Source organism: Amblyomma mixtum, chromosome 5 (genome assembly GCF_055824585.1).
Source record: "Amblyomma mixtum isolate Tamu chromosome 5, ASM5582458v1, whole genome shotgun sequence".
Classification (NCBI taxonomy): domain Eukaryota; kingdom Metazoa; phylum Arthropoda; class Arachnida; order Ixodida; family Ixodidae; genus Amblyomma; species Amblyomma mixtum.
The window spans coordinates 121,848,286-121,871,176 of record NC_143016.1 but is presented as its reverse complement, the minus strand read 5'-3'; the positions used below and the strand labels follow the sequence as shown (position 1 = coordinate 121,871,176).

Genomic DNA, 22,891 nt, shown 5'->3' with positions numbered 1-22,891 from the left:
AGTTGTAACGCCGTAAAGTTTAATGTTATCAGTATATGATGATCTGAAAGCAGACAATTACAGTTGTATTGCCATGTCGAGCTAATTAAGACCATGTGCTTGTAATTAAATGCGCATTCCGAGATCGTATACACCCTACTAATCTATAATTATGATCTCTTCTATAATCATCAACGCTGGGCACTCGACTGCCTGAAATGCATTCTGCAGCAGGCAGATCCGACAGGAACTAGACTTCAATGAATTTAATATAGCAACGCTTTGCTAGTTTAATTCATTTTAGTTTATCAATTTTTTTTTGTAAACACACTATCGTTCCTGAGGTCATTAAAGTTGAAGGGTGGTAGTATAAAAATTAATACGATGCAAACAAAAAGTACACGCCAGAAAACATGGTAACCGGAGTAAAAAACGTTAAGTAGAGTGAAAGATCAAACGATGGAGAAAGAGAACGAATTTCAATGCGAAGTTTCACAGGGGTATATACAAGCATATCACAACTCAGGCAGTTTATCGTAAAATGCTGCGTTTGACACTTCAGACAGTGTCCTTAGGCAGTGCATTGCAATAAATATCTTTCTTGGAAAAAATGAACATCTAGATAGCTTAGTTGTCACTCTCAAAATTTTAGTCTATGTTTATTCCGATGACATATGCCGATCCAAGAGGTATCATGCCCTATATATGTCAGCATCCCACAATACATTAATATATGGCGGCTAAGTTGGCGTCACAAACGTGAGCAGAGTTCAAGACGTCGGCTGTGAGCCGCGGTATAATACCGTTCACAATCGTGGCGTTCGTGAACGCCTTGCAAGCGTTAACACTGCAAGTTTCAGACTGCAGGACAACAGCAGCAGCTGCTTTCCCACGGCCAATATGATCGCATGGTGAATTTTGCCTCAATCAATATTAAAAAAAAATAAAAACCAATCGAGGATTAAGTGAACATATACGGGATTTATTGGTTCCCCAATCGTGTCCCAGCCGGAGAGACACACCCAGACCGTAAACGAGGAAAATCGGAGCAACAGCCGGGGCAGCAGCAGCATGCTTACAGACACGCGAGCGTGGAGGCGCGAAACGGCAGCTATCGACCGGTCGCCGGGGAGACGAATTAGCGCCTCTTTTCCGCGAGCAAAAAAGGGGCTCGAGCTGGACGCGAGCGCTCCCTCCCCGAAGAACCGCTTCTGGGCAGCTGGCGATTTGCTGCTGGACGCGAGTGTCGCGACGGGGGAGTGGACCTGTTGGGAAGGCTGTGATTCCACCTGCGTTCTCGTTTCGGACTCACAACAGCGAGTGACCACGCGTCGCGCGAGCAGCTCGAATCCTGTTATTCATGAGGCGCGGCGCGCGAGCGGGGTTCGGACGGAGCGGCCTCTGGGAGCAGTGACAACAATTAGCGAAATGAACGCACGGCGCTGGGCGTGCGACGGTGACTCGATAGAGCTGGAACGAGGAAGGCGCGGCGGTATAAACGTGGACGTGATTTTCCCTTCGCCCGACAGGTGGCCATAGACTGAAGCAGTTGCTAAGGCAAGGAAATTAAAATCTAAATAAAAACTAGAGATATGAGAAGTGGAAGGAGGGTGGGGGTGTCACCGCACTGGTTGGTGTATACTTATCTACGGGTGTGCTGTGCATGAGCAAAAGTGTTGTAATACCGACGATATCGGTCAGTGAAGCGTGCATCCACCTAGTGCGGACTTTGTCGCGTGACCCGCCCCGAGAGTATTCTAGAGCACGGGCGTGTCACTGCGTGAGTTTGATGGAGTGTCCTGCACGTATAACGGCATGAGCGGGTGTTGCCCTAAAGGTCATTTGACTCCCGTGATTGTAATTAGGAGTCGGCGGATGCTCAGCGCGAATTGCGTGTCTACTCTATCATAAGAAACCCCGAGGTGACAAAGAAAACTAAGTGGAGCGGGGGAATGAAAGCAGTAAAAGAAAGAAAAAGAAAATGCAGGTGCAAAATTGTAGTGAGTATTTTCAAGGAAGAAAGAGGCTGAGATTGGTTCGTAATGGTTGCACACGTGATTCACGAGTATGCATGTCCTCGATCGGTTTGTAAAACGAACGAAGCCGTTATGCTTCTGAAGATTCCGTTGCAATCGGCTCAGTGACCTAGTATCGTGCACCGTTTTCACCCTCAATACGAGGCACAATGAGATAACAGCGCAGGTAATGGTGTAGTATTGTGAAGGAAATGCTGAGTGAGGGGGGATGCGATTAGGAAGTTTGCGGTGATAGGGTGATCGCAGCTGGCATAGGACCAGGTTATTTAGAGAGATGTGGGAGAGGCCTATGTCGTACAGTGGGCGTAGTTAGGCTGATGATGATTACGAAGATGGGATTCCCGTATTGCACATTCGCCAGCAGCGATGGCCAAGTGATGAAAGTGTTCAGTGCCATCATCTGGCGGTTTGGCGTTCTCAACATGCTTGAAAGGTTTTGCGTGTAACTTGAGGGCACGCAATGCGGCTTATCACCTGGCTACCTGCCTGAGGGTATAACAAACTGCTTCGTTGATGCTGTGGAGTCTGGCGACGTGGATGACGCCGCTTTCTTGAGCTGGTAGGCGATATACTTTGACCAGGCATGGATCTTATTTACCTCAACAGATATATTCTCATCTTCTTGATCGCATATCGATTGTCCCACCGTGTTTCATTTCACGCCGGTAGTCTAGGCCTTATTTTCTTCTCCTGATATTCAAACATAATTTATTACAATGAATCCTCCGCGACTTTCATTTTGATTTTGCCAGTTATCACCACTTTGCGCAGAAGACAGCCATTAGTATAAAACTTTTCATTGGCTGTTTCTCGTTCGGCCATTCATTTTATTTCACGACTGGCACAGCACTGAAATTAACTAAGAATACTGTTGTAGTCATGTCAGCTTCACTTGCTAGACAATTTTTTTTTCTTCTTAAAGAAACCCCTTGTGCTCCACTGATGCACAGTACAGAGCTATACTGCCTCTCCTCTAGAGCGGCACGCATGAGACAAATGCACGTGAGTAATTGTCAACTCGCGTCTTACCCGTCTAACTGAATCCGGGTCGCGAGTGAACACGTGTTCACTGCGCGTTCCGCAGTCATTAAGGACCACGCCCATGCGGCAGAGCGCTTTCGCTGTAGTTGAAAGGTCACATGCGTTCGGCGCTTTTATGTAAGTCGGCGAATGCATGTATTCATCATCCTCGCTCGCCCTTCGTACCCTTTATAGAGAGAGAGAGAGAGAGAGAGAGTTCTGGTGTTCAGAGCGTAAAAAAGAGAGCGAGATAGAAATTCAGGCTGTGTTGCCTGGCAACAGGACCCATTAAGCTTCCCTGTACACCGTATATACCTGTTTACTTTTCCTTTCGAAATTTAGGTAAAGTACTGAAGCTCACTAGTTGTGACAACCATATTAGCTTGACTAATGTTGAGAGGATTGGATGGCGATGTAATTCCCGCTTCCCATTAAACATTCGTTATTTTTTCTTTTTCTGAAATGCGTTCTGTTCTCTTGTTTGCTTAGCTGTTATCCGTAAGTGGGTAAACGATACAAAACGTGCGATCTGCATACAGTACGATGGGGAGGTGTTCAAGACTTACTGTTGCGTTTGTGTGCTTAGGCGGCAGAGTGGAGCGCGGCTTAACTGCATCTGTTAGACTGCTTCTCTTAACGTTTATAAACCGTCGCACAATTCACCGCCCTTGGGAGGACTAGTAACAAGAAACGAAGAAAAATGAAAGAGAGGCAGTGTTCTCTGCTATGAGACATGTAAAAGTTGCAGCACTGTATAGCTGCATATAAATAAGAACGCAGTACAGCGAATACGAATAACGATGCTATCTCGAGAATTTCGAAACTGTTGGGCGCATAAACCGTGGAGCGGCGGAGGGGACATACAGCAGCTAATGTAGACAGCCTAGAAACACCCGGCATCAACTAATTGCGATATGCCATCGATATTTCCTGCACATTCTTGCAGCGCGACCCCATTACCCAAGGATTGCGCCGCGCTCGCTGCTAAAGTATGCGCGAAATAGGCGCGCGCCGTTCTTCCGATGCGGTGCTGGTCGTACGCGAGGCGCCCTTGGCTTCAGAGGCGGCGGCGACGGGGCGAAATCACCGCTGGCCGCGACGTTTAACCACGCTGGGCACGTCTCTGCAGCCGCGGGGGGTTCAGTGGGTGCTTATGCGCGGGCGCTTAGCGACCATGTAGTGCGTTAGTGAGTCAGATTTTTGTCCGTTGTTTCGTTTCTTTCTTCCGCACTTTCGCCCGGCGCTGATTGCTCGCGGCCAGGACCAGCGATTGAGCACGAGTGGTGCTCATACTTCACCTTTCCTCCTGCTGGGGCGCTTTTCGACGGGGCACGGGCTGGCCACCCGGCGCGGGGACAGCACGGGAACTTTCACCGCGACGTCGACAGGTTAGGCGGCGTGTTCTGGTTGACGCCATGGGAATCGGGACTTCTGCACTCGGCATGCGGGACGGGGACGATTTTGCTGCTTTATAACATGCTCATTTGCGCAGCCGTAGTGCAGCTCTTCTTCCTTTCTTCGTTTATTTTCCTATTGCGACGACGCGTGAGAAGGTGACGGACGCTGTATATTTAGGTCGCGTACGTACATACGTGTGCATGTAAAATACACTAGGAGTCATAATTAAAGGGAACATGAGAACGCGCGACCGCCGTGCTTTGCGAAGCGCTACTGTTGACATCCGGCGAGAATGGGTGACGCCAGGCGCATGCGCAGCAAGTGCGGCCGGCTGCTCTTTCCACCCATTTCCGCCAGCTGTCGGCGTAAGTGCTTTGTGGAAGCACGGTAGTTGCGCGTTGTCATGTTCCCTTTAAGTATGACGCATTCTGTACGTGCAAGTTTCGACGAGAGTGTGAAATTTCACTCTCCGCAATTTGAGCCTCCGTCGATCCGGAATCATTTGGCTAGGCTCAAAAATGCTATGTTAGCAAGCGAACAGAGAGACGCCACCGCGGTTTGATTGCCCTCATAAAAATGGTCTCTAGACAGTCTGTCGACTTCTTATTAACTCCATTGACTGCCCATAGATATTGCTTTTGTCTATTCATAGTCTATAGACAACAGTCAACTGAAAGCGTTGGCCATAAATCTATAGATTGTCTATAGACTGTCTATCACATTCGTATTGCCTGTAGACTGTTCTCTAGGATTTGTCTATAGACTTTATAGACAGAAGTCGATAGACACTCTATAGACTTTTTTTGTAAGGAGGCGGCAACCACGGCTGCTTCGTTTTAGAGGGATGAGTTCAGTTTATGCTATCCCTATGCGGAGCTAGGCAAGCCCAGGCGCGGCTCTCTGTCTGATGCGTACCGTTTTTGCGTTTGAAGGAATGACGCAAAGAGTAGCAAAACTTTGTATCGGTATTTATTTCGGTTAGCTCTAGCTGATCCAGCTCAGAACGAAGAAGGCGTAACAGCACAGAACGTCTACTTGATCACCGGCAGTTTGGAATGATATCTTATATTAGAGTTTTCCCAGCACATGTGCTCTATCAACTCCAATTGTTTTCTTTGCTTGTACCGCAACCATGCCTGTCATCCTTGTCTTGCTCTGTACGTTAAAATAACTGAAGCGGGAGAAATCGGCGGATTAGTCACCGGCTTCCGCATTGGCAACGTCCGCTTTCGGTCGACCTCGGAAAGTTGGACTACACCCGCAATCGCTTTTGCCATGATTCTCAGTCGGTGCCGCTCGACAAGCACTACTCTTATCGCTTCATCCGCTGGGGTAATGGTCCAAAGACACAAACTGGAGGATTCGGTTTGAAGGTCCCCAGCCAAGAATAAAAGCGTACGCTTAAGGACCCTGCGACTCGTATCAGGAACGACGACAGTTCCATAAACAAGGATGGCTGTAGCATGACGTCGGCTGTTGTTGCAAGACATGGGCGGTTCCACGGTCTCGCGTAATCCTCGGTTGGTTGCGACACGGCTGCGTTCAATTCGCGGAAGGCTAAGGTCATGTCCCTTTCTGGTGGCCATTTAGCCAGTATGCACGTGGAAAGGAGGATGCGTCTTCATGTTGCTTTTTACGCCAGCTGGGGGGGTTATAAAGAAATTGGTGCTCTCCTAAACTCACTATTAGGCCATGGTTTCTGATCAACGCAGCAGGCCTTCTCTTTAGCACCACTAACTGCCTCCTACCAGGGTGGCAGGGTGGGTAGGGACTTTAATGTAGATATAGAGACAAGCTGGAATTCCTTACCACTTGTGCGGGAGAACATCCCGTTCCTTTCGCTCGTAACGGCTCCCACAGCTGTGACAACCTCGCGAAATACTTGCGCAGACCTCGTCTTTGAGAACCAGGCATTGGTGCAGCAAGTCGGGCATATATCCATCTATTTCTCCGTCCACAAAGCTTTTTTTATAACAATCAAGAACTGTCAGTGGAATGTTTCTTGAAGAAGGAATATGTGTGAAAAATAACAAGTTGTCAGTGATTGTACATACATGTCTTGCTCGAATTATTTGCCTCAATCCATCGAAAAGCTGAAACAGCTCATGAGCTGCGCTCAAATTTCGCATTACGAAGTAACGTAATCGTCGGCAATTTTTTTTGTCCCTTTGAAATGCTGCTGAACACCACTCTCTCCAATGACCGGACCGATATCAGCCCTCTCTACCGTTTAGTTTCCGAAAGTGTAATAGAAAAACTTGTACCAGGAAGATATATAATTTACAGCGTAGCATTTGTCGCCCTTTATGTGTGTACGTTGGAGCCAAAAAATCAGTTATGTCAACCTTCAACCAGTACATCTATGCACGTCTGTAGCTTGTTCAGTGAAAATGCTGATCAATGCGAATGCTCCGCCTGTTCTAGTCAACTCTAGGCAAACATTGACCACGTAGAACATATGGGAGGGAAGTCTGGGGTGAGGTACCAATTATACTTTCATCACTCAGCCACCGGGAAGGGGCTAAAACTTAGGGGCGTATTTTTACGGCAAAACCACTTGATACCAAACACAGCTAAACCGCACCTTGCATGTCTATACCTCACATTCTCATCAGACCTTGCGTTCATATTGCCAAGGCAGATATCCACGCGAAAGGAAATGTTTTTTTTTTGTTTTCTAAAGGCGGTAGTCGCCGGGTGCACTGACCTGTTGATACCTTTCTGCCCCTTTCCTTTCCCGCCGATCGCACAACTCAGTGTTGTGAACAAAAGGAAGCGACATCGTCAGCGCGCCCTTGAAAGCGCGTTGACGGTCAAGCGAGCTACTTTTCAACGAGACAAACTCTGAGCATACGCTATCGAGAGTGCCAGTTCCTTCAGCGCTAGCTGGAGCAGGATGGGGAGCGGCGCAGATCCACAGCAGCGATGATCGGGCCGACACGCCGCCCCCTTCCGTCGTAGAAACAAAGCGAAGTGATTCTGCCGCCTATGTTCAACGTAGAGGGCGCTCAAGGTCGGGCACTCATGTGCACGAACACACGCGGACGAGGAGCGGTACAGGACGGAAGCCCGCGAACGCCTCAAATCGCCTTTGCACGCACAGGCCATCGAGTGTCTCTGACCGCTCACTGGCGAGGATCTTCTCTCTTGCGACCACCGGGGATGGTCCCAGCTTCCTGCCTCTTCGTCTTCACGCGTATAACACGAAGGTGCCACCCGCTGATGCTGTTTGCCGGGGCTCTGTCTCCTTCACGGCTTCGTCTTAAGGTGTACCTGTTCTCGACGAAAAAGGGACGCGTTGTATGTACTGCACTTATGTTACATTCGGGGTATTTTTATTCGGTAGCTTTTTCCATTTTGTTGCTGTGCTCTCTGCATCTTGCAGACGCTCTCTGCTTGGTATGTCGGAGAAACCCGAAGGGAATGGCACTTTATGGGTACCCCTCTACCTTATGACTATGCACACGCGAAAAACGCGAAAGCGCATCGCCAGGCGCCTCTCCTAGGAGAATAACAGTTCACCGGCTTTTGCCTGCACTCCAGTCACACCAGTACGTTCCTGCTTGCTCCTTACGAGCTAATTATGCTTTTGGTCCTGAGCAACAGCTATGACTACTGAGCGTTAACACCTGAATACAAGAAATACATTTTGCTTTCGTAGCTCACACACCTTTACTGACCTGCAAATTTCGCTTCGATAGGGATTCAACGGCCTTAGATAGGGCTTAGATCCCTCTTGGTTCTAACTACTTCACATCCCGGAGACTTCTAGAACATGTTAATTTTCTGCGTACATGTATCGTCAGGTGCCTCTTCTTATATCAGCCCACAGCTAGAGGACAAAGTCCGGCTTCTCGACCCGAGCAAGGGGGGCAGCATCAGACATCGGACTCCCGGACTATAGGGACACCTACTACGTCAATCCCTCGCTCCTAGTCATGCCAATAAAACATTTTCACCGCCAACACCATCACCACCATGTGAGGTGCTACCTTCCTTGCGTGTTCATCCTCCTTCCCCCTTTGCCTTATCTCCCCGTAGGACATCCATGCCCTGCTAGCCCTCATGCTGGGCCAATAGCTAGCTCGCGTGCCCACCGACTGTCTCCTCCACCTTCTTCTAGCGTCTCCTCCTCGGAGTGGCCTCTTCGCGTCCCTCTGTCTCGGGCAGTATTTGCCGGTCCGAAGGCCACGATGCTTGCAGAGTGCCAGTAAACGGCGCTCCGGGCTGCTATGCCACCACCCGGGGCTTATGCCTGCTCGCTGCGCCCGGATCCGTCAGAGTGCGCGAGGCACGAAGCTATGCGGCGACGCGCAGCTGGCCCTGAGCAAACACGGCTGCTTTCACCCGTCTGCGTTTGTCCCCTCCCACCGTGGTTCCGCTCCGGAAGGTCCGCCTCCCTTTCCCTTCTTCCTCCGAGCGCGCTTTTGTTTTAACCGGTGAATCTCGCATAGCCAGAACAGGTAATGGCCCGAGGATCGTCTCCTGGTGCATTGCACAGTGTGGAGAGCGAGTGAGTTGATGTGGAGAGATAAAACAAACGCACCTCCGTCTCTGCGGGGCTAAAGTTAGGGGCACCACCAACGTTGGCGTCGTTTTCTGGTCACGAGCCGGAGCTGGAACAAAGTACCAGTTCATTTCCTTGCGCGCATACTTTTTGCCGCGCTCGTCACGGCGGCGGTGTTAGGTCTGGTTTATCGACGAAACACGCTTGGTCTTGCCTCCGCAGCCGGGTGGGAAGAAATGGACAGTGAACCACCGTCCTGGTCGTTGCGGTGAAAGAAACCTTCCATCGGCTGTCACGTAAGGTGGTCACAGCGTTTTAAACACATGGTGCTGTCATGAGAGCTAAAAAGTGAAAGAGTGAGGGAGAACGAAAAACCTCTCAGATAGTGTCCTGTCCTGTTGCTAAGTAGCGGCATACAGGTAGGCATCTGTATCCTATGACCTTGTCGGTTGGGGCCGCTAGCCTGAGTTCTTTTCTGTACTCCGCGACAACCTTTCTTGGCAACGAAGGGAAGGCTTCAGGGGCAGGGCGTCCGTAACTGCGTTGGTATAGCTGGCGACATCTCTCAAAGCTCCTTGTAGCAGTACGTGCCTATAGCAAACTCGTTGTACTCAAAAGCTATTTTTCATTGACTTTTAAAGATGGCCTTCCTTCCTTCCTTCCTTCCTTCCTTCCTTCCTTCCTTCCTTCCTTCCTTCCTTCCTTCCTTCCTTCCTTCCTTCCTTCCTTTCTTTCTCTCTCTCTTTCTTTCTTTCTTTCTTTCTTCCTTTCTTTCTTTTTCTCTTTCTTTCGTTCTTTCTTTCTTTCTTTCCTTCTTTCTTCCTTCCTTTCTTTCTTTCTTTCTTTCTTTCTCTCTTTCTTTCGTTCTTTCTTTCGTTCTTTTTTTCTTTCCTTCTTTCTTCCTTTCTTTCTTTCTTTCCTTCTTTCTTCCTTCCTCTCTTTCTTTCCTTCTTTCTTTCTTTCCTTCTTTCTTTCTTTCCTTCTTTCTTCCTTCCTTTCTTTCTTTCTCTCTTTCTTTTTCTTTTTTCTTTCTTCCTTTCCTTCTTTCTTTCTTTCTTTCTTTCTTTCTTTATTTCTTTCTTTCTTTCTTTCTTTCTTTCTTTCTTCCTTCCTTCCTTCCTTCCTCAGCAGTTGTGTTATAAATATGCATTAAATAAAAATACAGACTACATACTATGTTTTGAGGGAAAATAATAACTGCAAGCTGGGACTATACTGTGCTGCGTAAGAAGAAATTGCCTGTTTCTGTTCCACAGCTTCCCCTGCATTTTCAGGAAGACTTGTTGCGGAGTATAAGTACACCCACATGGAGTACATAACTACACACAGCACACCATCGCTGGCGAGTAGGACATGCTGTGATGTCTTGGGTCGAAAGGTGGTTAACTTATCCCGCAGCACTGGCGCGTGCGGCATTTCCGACCGACAAACGGGGTATTATAATCATGCAACGGCTATCGCGGATGACCACGGCGATCGCTCTGATCTGCCATGTATGACTATAGGTAATTAATTCCCCTCGGAAGCGAGCTCATTTTTAACACCTTTATTGACAGAGTTCGCAGACCTTTCATACTCCTCATAGAATTTCTCCATCTTCCCAACTCTGAACTTGTCTCCCAGTCTCTGTTATGGCGCCAACGGCTTCACCTATTAAGCATATCAATGCTTCTTTTTCTTTTTCCGCCTTACATATGCATCTCTCTCTCATTCGTTTTTGTTGTTGTCGTTGTTGTCATTTTACCATTATTACTATTTGAACTCAACCGATTTCATTACACAACAGTACACCTCGCACACCTTTCTGCGTCTGGCCTACGTAAGCCGTGCACGAGAAACAGTTCGCCCTTTTGCGCTATGTCAACACAGACTCTGAATACCGCCTGTGTGCAATCGCTGGCAGACTGCATAAGGGTGCGTGGGTGATCATAAAGGCGAAAATGGCCTTGAACAGCAAAGGGGATAGGCTTTAGGCTGTGAAAAATGCGGCTCGGCGACGAAGCATGTGATTTTAGGTGCCCTGAACACAGGGAAAACAGAAAGGGCGAAAAGAAGAAAAAAAGCGCCCGCACATTTTTGTTTCGTGAGCACGAATTCCGCAGCGTCCATCCGGTAACGTCCGAGCAGGGTGTAGTCGCAATAGAGGCCTTATAGAAAGCAAACGAGAAAGGAAAACTCGCGTGTCGCACTCGATGCATTCGTTTCCTCTGGCGCGGTGTGCGAAACTGCTCTATCGTGGCCAAGGTTAATGCCAAGGCTTTTGAAACGCAGTCAACTGGAAATTTTTGACAATGAAGTCGGCAACTTGCCATGACTGTGCCGCATCCTGTTGCTTCCAGCAATAGAGAAACAGCGGGCAAGTGAAGCATTGAGGGAGCGAGCGAGTGAAAGATGCTGCAAATCCCCGTCGTAGAGGATCTCTTTTCTGAGCTAGCCCAAGGTAATATTGCTCTGGTACCGGTATTGCGTACGAGTTCCCTGAATTGCATATTTCCAGCTGCGTAAGCTAGGCGCAGTTTTCGATTTACTTTCGTCAGGCGCAGGTTTTTTTTTTATTATTATTATTATTATTTATTTATTTATTTATTTTTTTACGGGAGAGCGCAATTTTAGTAAAACATCGCTGCCTGAATATCGAGGTTTTGGGGTCTGAAATAGCCGGCTGTTGCTAGAAGAAGAGCGTCACTAAGTAGATTTTAATTTCGCTTTGCAGTAAACAAGTGTCAAAAATCACAACAGCCGATGACCAGCCCCACAGCCTGTTGATCCAGTACAATGAAGAATTATGACCACAAAAGTTGGCAGACCCACCAATCTTAACCAGATTACAAACACAACAAAACATTTTGAAATGAGTGTGAGACATAGGCTATAAATGTCCTGCGTCCACACCCCTATAATTCCACTTGCTCCGCGGAAGCTGCTATGACGTATAATGGACAGGTAAACGCCAAAATTAAATTCAGGGTAAAATCTCCGGCAGCCCAGAAGTTGCTTCTCTACCACTTCTAGGGTTTAAAACCAGAGACACGAGGCTTTACGCGCTCGATGTATGTGGACCGTAGGCGACGAGAGAGAGTCTACTCGCGGTAGTTTCATTCAACGCCCAGTTCGGCGCTAACATAGGCGTTCTTCAATACCAACCACTTCTTTCCCAGCTTATCTTGTACGTGCAGGATTAGGAGCAACAGTATAAGACAGAGTATATTGGAAAGGATTAACTTTGATAGCAGGGCGATGGCCCCTCACATTGGTCAGGCACAAAAGCTGTCCATTTACACGGCGGTTCCTCGAAGTGAAAAACCTAATGGCTCCCGCTGACTACCCCTACTCCAGCGCGCTCACTGGACCAATGCACGTGAGCGTGCCCGTACACACATAGACCGTCGTACCTACGCGTGGCCCGTTATTGCCGCTCTTGACCACATCGACTATATATCGAGAGCACTAGGCCCGTTTGAAAATTTGTTACAACTACGCCCGCCGCGGCCGCTTGGGCCGAGCGTCCCACCCGTTCGTAAGGCGCCACAATGGACCGTTTTGTTCGCCCTGGGGGCTCTTCTGCTCGGACATGGAAGTGGTCCGTACACATATATATAGGCCAAGTAGCTGCAGATTCGTTTGCTAGCCGGGAGCTGATCCAACTGCGCATCGAAGCATAAGACCGAGTTGTAAAGGCCCGTTTTGTTAGCGTCGCTTGCATGTCGTCGAACAAAAGGGGGAAGGTCCGGAGAAAAAAAAAAAAAAAACTAAAAGCAGCACTTGTCGGGCCTGCCTGCATGCCAGGGAGACCACGTATATTCTTTTTTTTGTTTGTTTTGTTTTCACTGCGCACTCCCGTACGTGTGTTACAGAGTCGAAGAAAGAAGATCTGATCGATGGGACACGGTCGGCTGGCCGGCCGATCAGACGAGCGCGTTCCCCCTGCGAAGACGCGCCGACGAGCGGCCGTCGTTTCTTCGCGCGTAGCGAAGAAAACGCCGGCGCGTAGGCCTAACCGCGTTTGTCTTCCAGTTTAAACTGGGCTGACCCGGTTTGCGTTGTTGGTTTAGAAAGAGTGGTCGCTCTTTTTCGGGAATAGCTAAAAACGTGGGCCCGCCTCGCTCGACGCGCGCGCTCGTGCTCACGCACAGGGCTGCCGCTTTTTTTTTTTTCTGCTTTTCCCGGGAAGGCAGGTAGGGTGATTCTGCTCTCTTTGATACAGGATACACTTCTCCGCGTGCTAGCCAGAGGCAGCGATTCCTATCTTACTGTCGGGTGTTGATTATCCATAAAAGAATGCCTCAGATCTTGGCCGTCAGAAACGAAGCAGAGCTGCTGTTTCTTTCGGATGTATAAAAGGCCCACTGAGGAGAAAATCAACTTGGGCGATATCCTTTGATTACAAAGTATTCTAATGGCAAACAAGATACTTCCCCTGAAAACGGAGCTTTTGTGAAACAAGAGGGGTCATCGAATGAAACAAAGACATTTTCTGACGCTGATCTCCGAGGATACACCGCTCTGCCGCCAGCTTCCAGTCAGGGATCACAGACCCCAGGGTAGCCTGACAGGATTATCAGCGTCGTGAGTTACATAGAGGGAGGGGAAAAAATATCCTATCTTAACGCGAATGCGTTAAAGGCTCCGTTCTCCAGAAAACCCCGTGTCGGCGTTGTAAGCGTTGTGAGTGAAAAATCACGAGCATGGCTATAGTGGGTGGTGTCTAGAGAGCAACCTAGAAGGCAGGTGGGCCACCTAGGTCAGGTGACCTTGCGGCGTCACTACAACCTGCCCACCGGGTTGAGAGCAAACTGCCCACCGTGGCAGGTGGCAGCCAAAATTAATGGTTGGTCGCTCGGGAAGAGCAACCTGAGCAGCACAATAAACACGGGCGGCAGCACCTGCCATCGCAGGCCAGTGGCGCATCGCTTAAGCGCTGCACCGCTGCGCCAGGAGTGGTATATGACGACTCCCAGGGGTATGTGAATCTGAAGTAGAGGATCAGCAATTCCGCATATATGAGCATTAATCCAATGACGCTATCGCGTCTTGCCCTTAAGGCGGAGCTTAAGTGTCCCATCCAATTTTTAAACTCTAGATTTCTCAGAAATGACCACGTCTACTGCTACCGAACGAAAGTCAACAGAGGCACCAAAAGGGGCAGAATAAAATTTTATGAAGAAAATAATTGAATGAAGTAGTGCGCAGTGTCCCATTACACCTTTCGTCATGCGCTTTCGGCTTCTACGATGGCGAGTGAGAGCACATTTTTTGGTTCACCATGCATCCAATTATTTTATAATCTTTATACCTGTGTAGAATAATCTAGGTTCCTAAAAGCTAACTCAGTCTAGCAGGTCGCGGTTTTCGTAACAGCGATGGTTGCCGCACACTTTATTTTGAAATGCATGAGGTGTGGTCAAACAGCAGGCTCTGCATGGTGTTACACAGTAGCATAGCACAAAAAGAAAGAAGAGAAGTGAAAACATGAAACAGCATCAAGAAACGAACAAGTGCTATGAAAACAGTGTTAAGTACACAGCACATGTTGAGAAGTCCTCATAACGATTTGCAAAAGCGCGTGCTGCATTGCCCCCTTGAGACCATGTCGTTTAAAAACAAACACGGGCCCCGTGTAGAAGAAAAATAAATAAAGGCGCATGTTTGTGGTATTGCTGTACATAATTGTCTATATGCACACAGCGGCACTATCTGGATTCTCATGGGCATCTGAAAAACTGAAACATTGTAACTAGATGATTCTCAAGAAAATGTTTTTAGGTAAACATTGATCAGAATTAAGGAGTGAATACTGGCGGCTAGCATTATGCGGAGCGTCATAATGGGTGAGAAGCTACACTCCCTTGCAAAAATGCCTATCAACTTTCCTTAGAATTTGCATTAACATTCTATTAACTCTAGTAACTTTTACTTTCTATGAACATTTGTTTATACAAAGTTGGTAGAAGGTTACTTCTTTGTATGCACTCCTCTCAGAAGAAAGTTACTACAAAAAAATTGTTACATTCTATGCACCTTTGTTAATACAAAGTTGGTAGACTGTTACTTCTTTGTATTTACTCCTGTCAATAGAAAGTTACTAGAAAATCTGGGTGCAGTTTGGCACATCGAGAGAAATAAATGAACAAACTGCATGGTGTTTAAGGTGATTAAAACTATCTTGTTCGCATAATCGTGACGACATCTTGCCTGATTTCATGGTGGAATCTGTTGCAGCTAGTAAACAATTTCACTATATCGAAAAGCGACCAACATTTTCGCAGCAAATGCTTTTGGAATCAAATCAGGGTATGGAAAAACGTATTAAAACAGAAGATATATGCCATTTTAATTTATGTACTCTATATGCTGCTGTGAGTAGAAATACACAAGAGAAAACATTTTTGGTCATGCGAACAGATGCCTCAAATAATCATGCTGTTGGCAAAACTTGAATAGATTTTCCTGATGGTTCTTCCCCGCTTCTGAAACTTAACTCAAAGAATCGCGATTTGAGGCCACGAAAGTGCCATCAATGCAGCTAGGTAAACACGCTGTGACTTTCACCCAAATGTTCTTTAACATTATTTCCTTTCATTTTACAGCGTAAACATCAACATCCAAAGTGCTCACCGTCAATGCAAACTTAGAAATTCAAGAAGCATTTTTCCTGTAAGCTACCTCGCACACGTGTTGAGGCACTAAGGGGTGGCACCGCGAAAGCAAAACCATTACGTGCTAAAAGGCGATGAAAATCTCTGCCCTTGCTTTCAAAGTGGCCATCGCTGATTTTTAAGCCCCTTAACCTCGGAATATGGCGGCCTGTGTAAAACAAACATTCGCTTAATGAAACAAAATTACCGAAAACAGATCTGTTTTCACTAATTTTTCTTTTCCATTTCGCGAGCGTTCGATTTGGGCATGCCGTCATGCCTTTTTGTCGCCTGGCGAGTTTGCTTCGAACTTTTGACATCCTCGTAACATCCACAAAGTTGCAATGAAACGCCAAAACAGTCCAGAAAGGCTCGCTCAATATATGAGACTGATACAGAAGAATACACAGAAGCGTAACATACTGCCAACGAAACGCTAGTTCACTAAGCCTACAGCTGCTGCGACAGAATCCAGCCCTTGTAGTCCAAGGCGCGCACAGGTTCACGGGCGTCCCTGACGCTAATTTTTTCCACCCTATTACGAGCCAAATTGCAGGAGCCGACCCGTGTCCGCCCGAGCCCTCCGGCGCGTCTCAAGCCATGCGCCCTTTACCTTCGCACAATTCGCGCGCGCGCCTAGAGAAGGTATCCGCGTGTCCGTAAAACTCCTGCCGAGCGAGCCCGAATAGATTACAGCGCGTCGTTGGGCTCTCGATCAGAGCTGGCTTCGAGAAAGCAGACTAACACGAGCGCGCCCTGCCGAAAGGCGGCAACGTGCACTTATTTTTATTTCTTTGTAATCCCCCAAGGGCGAACCCACTACACCGGCACGCGGCGGTCCTGCCGCTAATCGAGAGCGTCCGTGAAGCGATACTGGCTGCGACGTCGCCTGTTTGCGCTCGGCAAGGACTCTGTACCGCTGGGCGCGCCAGCATTCGCCTATACTGCGTGTTGGCACTGCACGTCGTGTGCATGTGAATATGGCGGGTCCTTCGGAGGCGTGCCCCCCTCCCTTTCACAGCGTTTCTTGCCGCCAAGACGAAAAATGGCGTGAAGTGGTATCACAACTATACTCTCCGCTGCTCATGCACTTAATGACGCGGGTCGAAGAGGGCCACGCAGCGTCGCGAAACGACCGCCCACGCTGCTTTGGCAAAGTACTAAGTTTGCCAAAAGTAACCGAGCAGCAGGTTTTTGCTTCTCAATCGTATAAGTTTGTCTTTATGGCACCCCTAAAGACCGAACGGTGTCAAAACGTGAGGACAAAGGCTCACCTTACTTTATGCAGATTCAGAGCTTAAGGGCTGCTGTCAGTGCTTTGCTACGCGGATAAGAAAGGAACCATCATTGCCCGGTTACTTTTGGCATAGACGGTACGTGAACTCCGCTACGCCTTTGAACTTTGAAAATTCGCCGAGTCATCATTGAACTTTGAAAATTCGCCCAGCCATCAGAGGATTTCGGGGTACGACGCATAGGCTGCACGCAGAAGGTGTGTGACTGTAAGCGTCGTCATTTATACCTCGGGTTGTGCATGTAAACGGGGCTATGGAGAACGCTTTTACGTCGGAAAATGTAGGCTTGGATATGTTAGAAGCTCCAAACTCAAGCTTGTTTTGTGGTTTTTCGACGCTTGTGCGCAGACCAAAAGCGGTAGTAAATGAAAGAACCGTGAAGCTGTCGGCCAATGACGGTTTATTTTATACGTAAGAAAAGCACTGTGGACTCGTGCGATGCGATGTACTACAGTCTTTGTCACAACTACAAAGCACATGGGGTTTGCTTCTCCTGCTGTTCACCTCGTTGCAAACCGCCAGCGTTCCGAATTCCTTGAAGGGGGAAGGAACTCTCGTCTCCTCCCCTCAAAGTTTAGAACTTCCACAAATGCAACAAGAGCCCCACTGCACGGCTTAGAGGGAAGCGCCTTGGGCTCTTTACTTATGACAAAGACTGTGGGTACTTACATATAATAAAACGAAGAATAGAAGCACGAAACTCTTGTTCCAGTGGTTTATGATGCCCTCCTAGCGTTTTGCCAGATGTGATAGAACCTTCGGCTCTACATATTCACACTGTGTGGTATCTGGTGTATGGGGTTTGACGTTCCAAAGCGACATCGGCTATGAGGCACGCACTGGTAGTAACCACCAAGAAAGAAACAAAAGACTAACGTGGATTAAGATGTTGGTTATCCAAGAAAGTGCAGTTACAAAACAGCACAGAGATAATCACAATTGGCAAGTAATAACTTATTAGCGTCCACATGAGCGCGGGCACAAGGCTAAAAAGGAAAGCTATACAGCTTTCTCAGAAACTTGACAGTTGAAGGTGAATCCATCCTGCAGGTCCATGGATCGGACCCTAGGCCATCGCCTGTTCGGTTCAATTGCTATATCAACTAAGCTAACCAGGTTGGCTAGCAGATAGCAAGGCGAGGCCGCATTTGTCAACAACTCGAAGCGGGAACGATGTTAGCCAATACGATGGTTTGTGTCATACCGATGTGCGAATCGAAAACTAAAAGAAAGAAAATTGGTGTGCTTCTTGTGCGTTACTACAACATCTGCAGTGTATTTAGGAGCAACTTACAGTTCTTGCGACTCTTGCCAACTGGTGCAAAAGTGGGACACGATTACAAAGCGCAAAGGACAACACGTTTTTTGAGGCTGCATACTTGACGTAGCATGCTCGATTATATATCGGAAAACAAATACGCATAGTTTCTCGTCCAAGCAGAACCCTCTCTTTTGACCACCAGTAGCAATGACAACACGTGCGGTCCGAGGAGTCGCGCCTATTTTCAAGAAGATCGATGTGGTATCAGGAACACGCGAAAAAGATTGCATGTCTCCAAAAGCGGCGCACCGGCTTCACGAACGTCTCCTAAATCTAGCGCTACATCCGGTCTTGCTAATACCATGCACCATATAAATGCTATGCCGCATGTCGGCAACCCCTAAGTTGCTCTATATATAGAACTCGACTGGGCTCTTCGAATCCGAACGGTGAATCAGCGTGTGCATCTAATTACCGAAAACTAACGTGGCAAAACACGGAATGAGCAGTCCGGATTTTAGTGGCACCACTTCACCTTCCACGACACTGCATGAATTTACAGCGGCAGACGATAGATGGCGCTGGCTCACACGCACGAACTTAGCGCCACCCAGTGGCCTCGATCGAGAAGTGGCGCGCCTCCGATTACGCAGGACCCCGAATCCACGCATTCTGGGGATGGAAAAGTGGCTCGGCCGGCGGCTTACCACGATGTCTCCAAGAGCGTTGCGTTTGGCGCCTCGCGAGACTCTATCGCGGCATATTATTAAATCACGTGGCTCTGAGCCGGCGGCAGTGTACCGAGAGAAACGTTGGCAGTAAAAGGAGCGCGATCGGCTTATATTGATGCATACACACCCAGCTCGGTTTCATTCGGTGGCTGATGATGGTGCATAACGAATTAGCCCCGTAATACCTGGTCCGTGGGTGGCGGTTGGGATGAGCTGCACGGCTTGTGCCTGCGTATGCACGCAGGAGTAGCTGTCGAAGGTAGACAGAGAGGTTGCAAAAGTATAAAGAACGCGAACAGGAAGAGCAATACAGCGCCGCACCCACGGCTGCGACCGCGTTCGGGAGTGAGCCGGGCGATACACTGCCAATTACAAGAGGCGCCAACTCGTACGAAGGCGTGCACGGATGGATGCGAGCCTAACGGTTTTTGTTTGCTTGTTTTTCTTTTTTTACTCTGTCGAGGCAGTGGCGGCGGCGGCATAGCTTTCTCCAGAGCCCGCGCCCGTACGTGATGGCATGTCGGTTCCCACCGAGTGGCGGGGGCTCGGCTCCGAACCGGAAGCAATAATGAACCCGGCTGACTCCTCTTCGGGTACGCGGAAGTGGAACGCCGCGCGAGTCCGCCGATGCACAAAGATCGGCTAGGAATCTGCTGAGCGAACACGAGCGAAAGCCGGCCGTCCCAAATCAACGAGCCCGTTCCTGCTAAGCACTGTGCGGAGAACCTGTAGGCATTGATGCGCGGATAAATCAGGGCGCACGCAGTGTCTAAATGCAAGAGCAGCAGCGCCTAGGCGGTTGCCCGTGCCCGGCGTAGGCTGTTACGGAAGTGCTCCTGCTTTTTTGGTTGTGTTATCGACTGCACTGCGCGCATTGTTTGAGCCTGGGGAGCGTAGTTTAGGGCTGTGTTTACAGGCTGTGTGTGTACTTTGGATAAGGTGCGGGCCGTACAAATAAGGGCTTCTGTGCGAACTTATAAGCATTATTCTTTGCTCTCCTTGAGCTGGATACGCGCATATTTCATCTCGCTTACTTTGCTGGCTGTGTGGCATAAGACTGCATTCCTGCGCAGAGAAGCAGTTTATAGTGCAACGGAAAATCAGCTTGCAGCTTCCTGTCTTGAATCGTGATATATTTGTCGATGCTAGAAGCGTGTCCCACCAGGCATCGAGTCCAGGGTCACCGCCGCTGTGCCGAAGGAGGAAGGAAACGTGGGCCGGAGACGGGGAGTAGGGGAAGTGAAGGAAAAACTGTATTCACATATTTACAATATTTACAAGAGCGGGACTGAGAATGGCTCTCAGTGGAAGAGGAACGTCTTCGTCAACCGTAGTCGACTGGAGCTAGCAGGTTTCCCTCTCGGCCACACTCACGGCCGAGTTAAATATCGTCCGGTTTCCCCAGATCCCTGGCTGGGGAATAATGGTCGACGAGCACTGTCCAATCCGATGGACCGAAGGGGACGTTCTTGTTACCGCCCACGGCTGGGCAGGTGCGGGTTTTTTTTCACTCTCTCGCAGCTGGGTCGATGAGAGGGGGAGAATGCTGACTCAACCAGCCCAGCGGGAAAGGAACCTCCCGAAGTCTTCCAGCAGGGGAATGAACTTGCCTCCCCGCCGATTTCCCAGAACGCGAGTCGGGGGCACAGAATTCTTCAATTATCCGCCAGCGTGACCGGCGCCGCCAAGTCGCCTCCGCATTCACGGTGGTTGCTCGGACAAAAGCTCCTGGGCCTCGCCTGCCTTCGTCGCCGCTATAGTGGTCATCTCCGCTGTGGTCGCTGGGGTTTCTGCTGACAATGGCCCTCGACATTCTTGCTACACTAATCCGCTGAGGCTCGGAGGGGCATTCCAAACATCCCACTTCCCATGGTCGTCGCGGGGTTGTCGACCTTGGTGATTGTTCACGGTAGCTGTTTGATCGGGCCCACGTGGTCCGAAGTACAGTGGACACAGGTGTGACGGGAACACACAAAGAGAGTTAAAGGGGGGGGGGGGGGGGTAGAAACACAACAGCACGTCCGCCGCCCGAAGAGGTCTCGTAGTGGCTGCAGCCAACGCTGCTGCGCGCAGAGACCTGGAGTTGTGTCCGTTCGACTTTTGGTCACAGCTGGGCCCAAAGGTTCTTCTTGCTTCGTTGACAGCTGTAACGGTCTCAACCAGCAAGGTACACAGCCTAACAAGCAGAAAGCGCCAAACCGACTTCAAGAACTGCCAAGCTGTTTTCGGTCGACAAAGTCTGTTTAGAGAAAATGAGCTGTAGCGTGAAATTTACGTCCTCCTCCGAAAGTTGACATGTTTGACCAAACCAGAACACACAGAGCTTGTTTAGCCAAAAGGGAAAAATTTCCTAAAATTTTGAGGGGGTGCCGTAGCACGGTTTATGTCACAGAAAGCCACCGCCCGTGAAAGCACGAAGGGAAGGTGGAGCTGCTGAACACACATACAAAACAGACAAAAATGATTCCCGCTAAAGCAAAAAAAAAAAAACAAAATACAAATTTGCATAGCGGATTAACGTCTGGGGAGTCAGGAAAGGGCATTACACGGGAGAGCTTCGGCTGAGGCCATCAGCGTTGTCATTACCTCGCAATTTTCTGAAACGCATGAGTCCCGCAATGCCAAGCTCCAAAATTTCGCTCTCATTTTTGTATCAGAGTTAAATGAACAAAAAAAAAACAAAAAACAAGCATTAAACTCAATATGAGATTATGCGTCATATCCGCCCCTTGCGCAGCCGCGGTCCGACAGCTGCTTTAGCAGATGGGACATTGCATAATGCTAGGAATTTCAGCTTGCATTTCTGTACAGGAGAGTTAAATGAACAAAAGAGACAAGCATTCAACTCAAGAACGGGTTATTCCTCGAACCCGCCCGCAAACGGCGTTGCGATCAGAGGAATTTACTGCTTCCTATTCTTCAGCCGCCCCCTGCGCGGCCGAGGTCCGATAGCTGCTCTAGCAGGTGCAACAGGACACAAGGCTAGGAATTTCAGCTTAGGACCCTTAACTGTTCCTCGTCCAAGTCTCGTGGTTCTGAAGTTTGGCTGACGCTCAGAAAGCAGAACGCGAGAAGGGAACGGACGAGTGCGAATGCCGTGCCAGCGTATCCGTCTCTCTCGGATCGGGTTCGCGCGTTGCGTTCTCTTGGCTTGTGTTCCCACGGGGCGGGTGCGAACTCTTGAGCACCGAGGTGCCAAATTGGGGCGGCTACGCGGTTCGGATTGCAGTCGAGCAGTCAACAAGAGCCGCACTTTCCCCTTAATTAACTCTTCCCGTTTGGCCACCTCTGTGCGCTGCCGCTCAGTGGAAACCCTCGCAGTTGGTTTGCGTGGCGCGTCACTAGCAAACGCTGAACCGTCACAGGTAAAGTCGCTGGCGTTCGCCTCATCATCAGTTTGTAATCCAGCCTGCTCTGGCTCACTACCGTGAGAGTTTATAAGCTTGACAGGGCCACGTGTGCCCTCTTCACCCGCGTGCTCTGCTGGCGCTGCGAATTCTGGAGCCTTCGAACTGGTGAGGACCTGTGCAGCGTTATCTCCAAGACTAAGGCCCTTTTCTTTGGGCAGCCTATCCAAGCGATTCGGGAAAATCGAGGGATGCTGCATAGGCAGGTCTTGGGAGACGGCTGCCTCGGTCAGACGCAGCTCGAGCGGGCTCTCGATCGCGACGCGGGCAGTAAGTTGGTCGTGTTGGATACCTTTCCTATCCTTATACTGGCGGTACAGCAGGCCAGAACGGAGTTGGAAAGGTATGTTCTTTCGTGACACACGTATGTCACTTTGGTGACTCAAGTTGCGTAGAGTCTGGTCTTTCTCTTGCTCAGCGGTGAACGTTTCTCTGTCCACACGAAGGAGTTCGAGAAAGCCATCTGAGTGGGGCAATGCTAGATTGGTATTCAATTCCTCACCTAGCCCCAGCTCATCACTCGTGCCTGATTCGGAAGACTCACTATAGCTTGCACTACTATCGGTGCTCTTTACCCCTGTGCTAGAAGTGAGTAAGTCCTGGGCTGGCTCGTCAGTAGGTA

The 22,891-nt window shown here is 49.0% G+C and overlaps 1 protein-coding gene across 2 annotated transcripts in view; it reads right to left on the bottom strand.

Moving 5' to 3' along the window:
• Nucleotides 1-22,891, bottom strand: part of Cad96Cb (protocadherin Fat 4-like Cad96Ca) — a 277,322-nt gene that overhangs the window by 43,588 nt on the left and 210,843 nt on the right. The window lies entirely within an intron of this gene.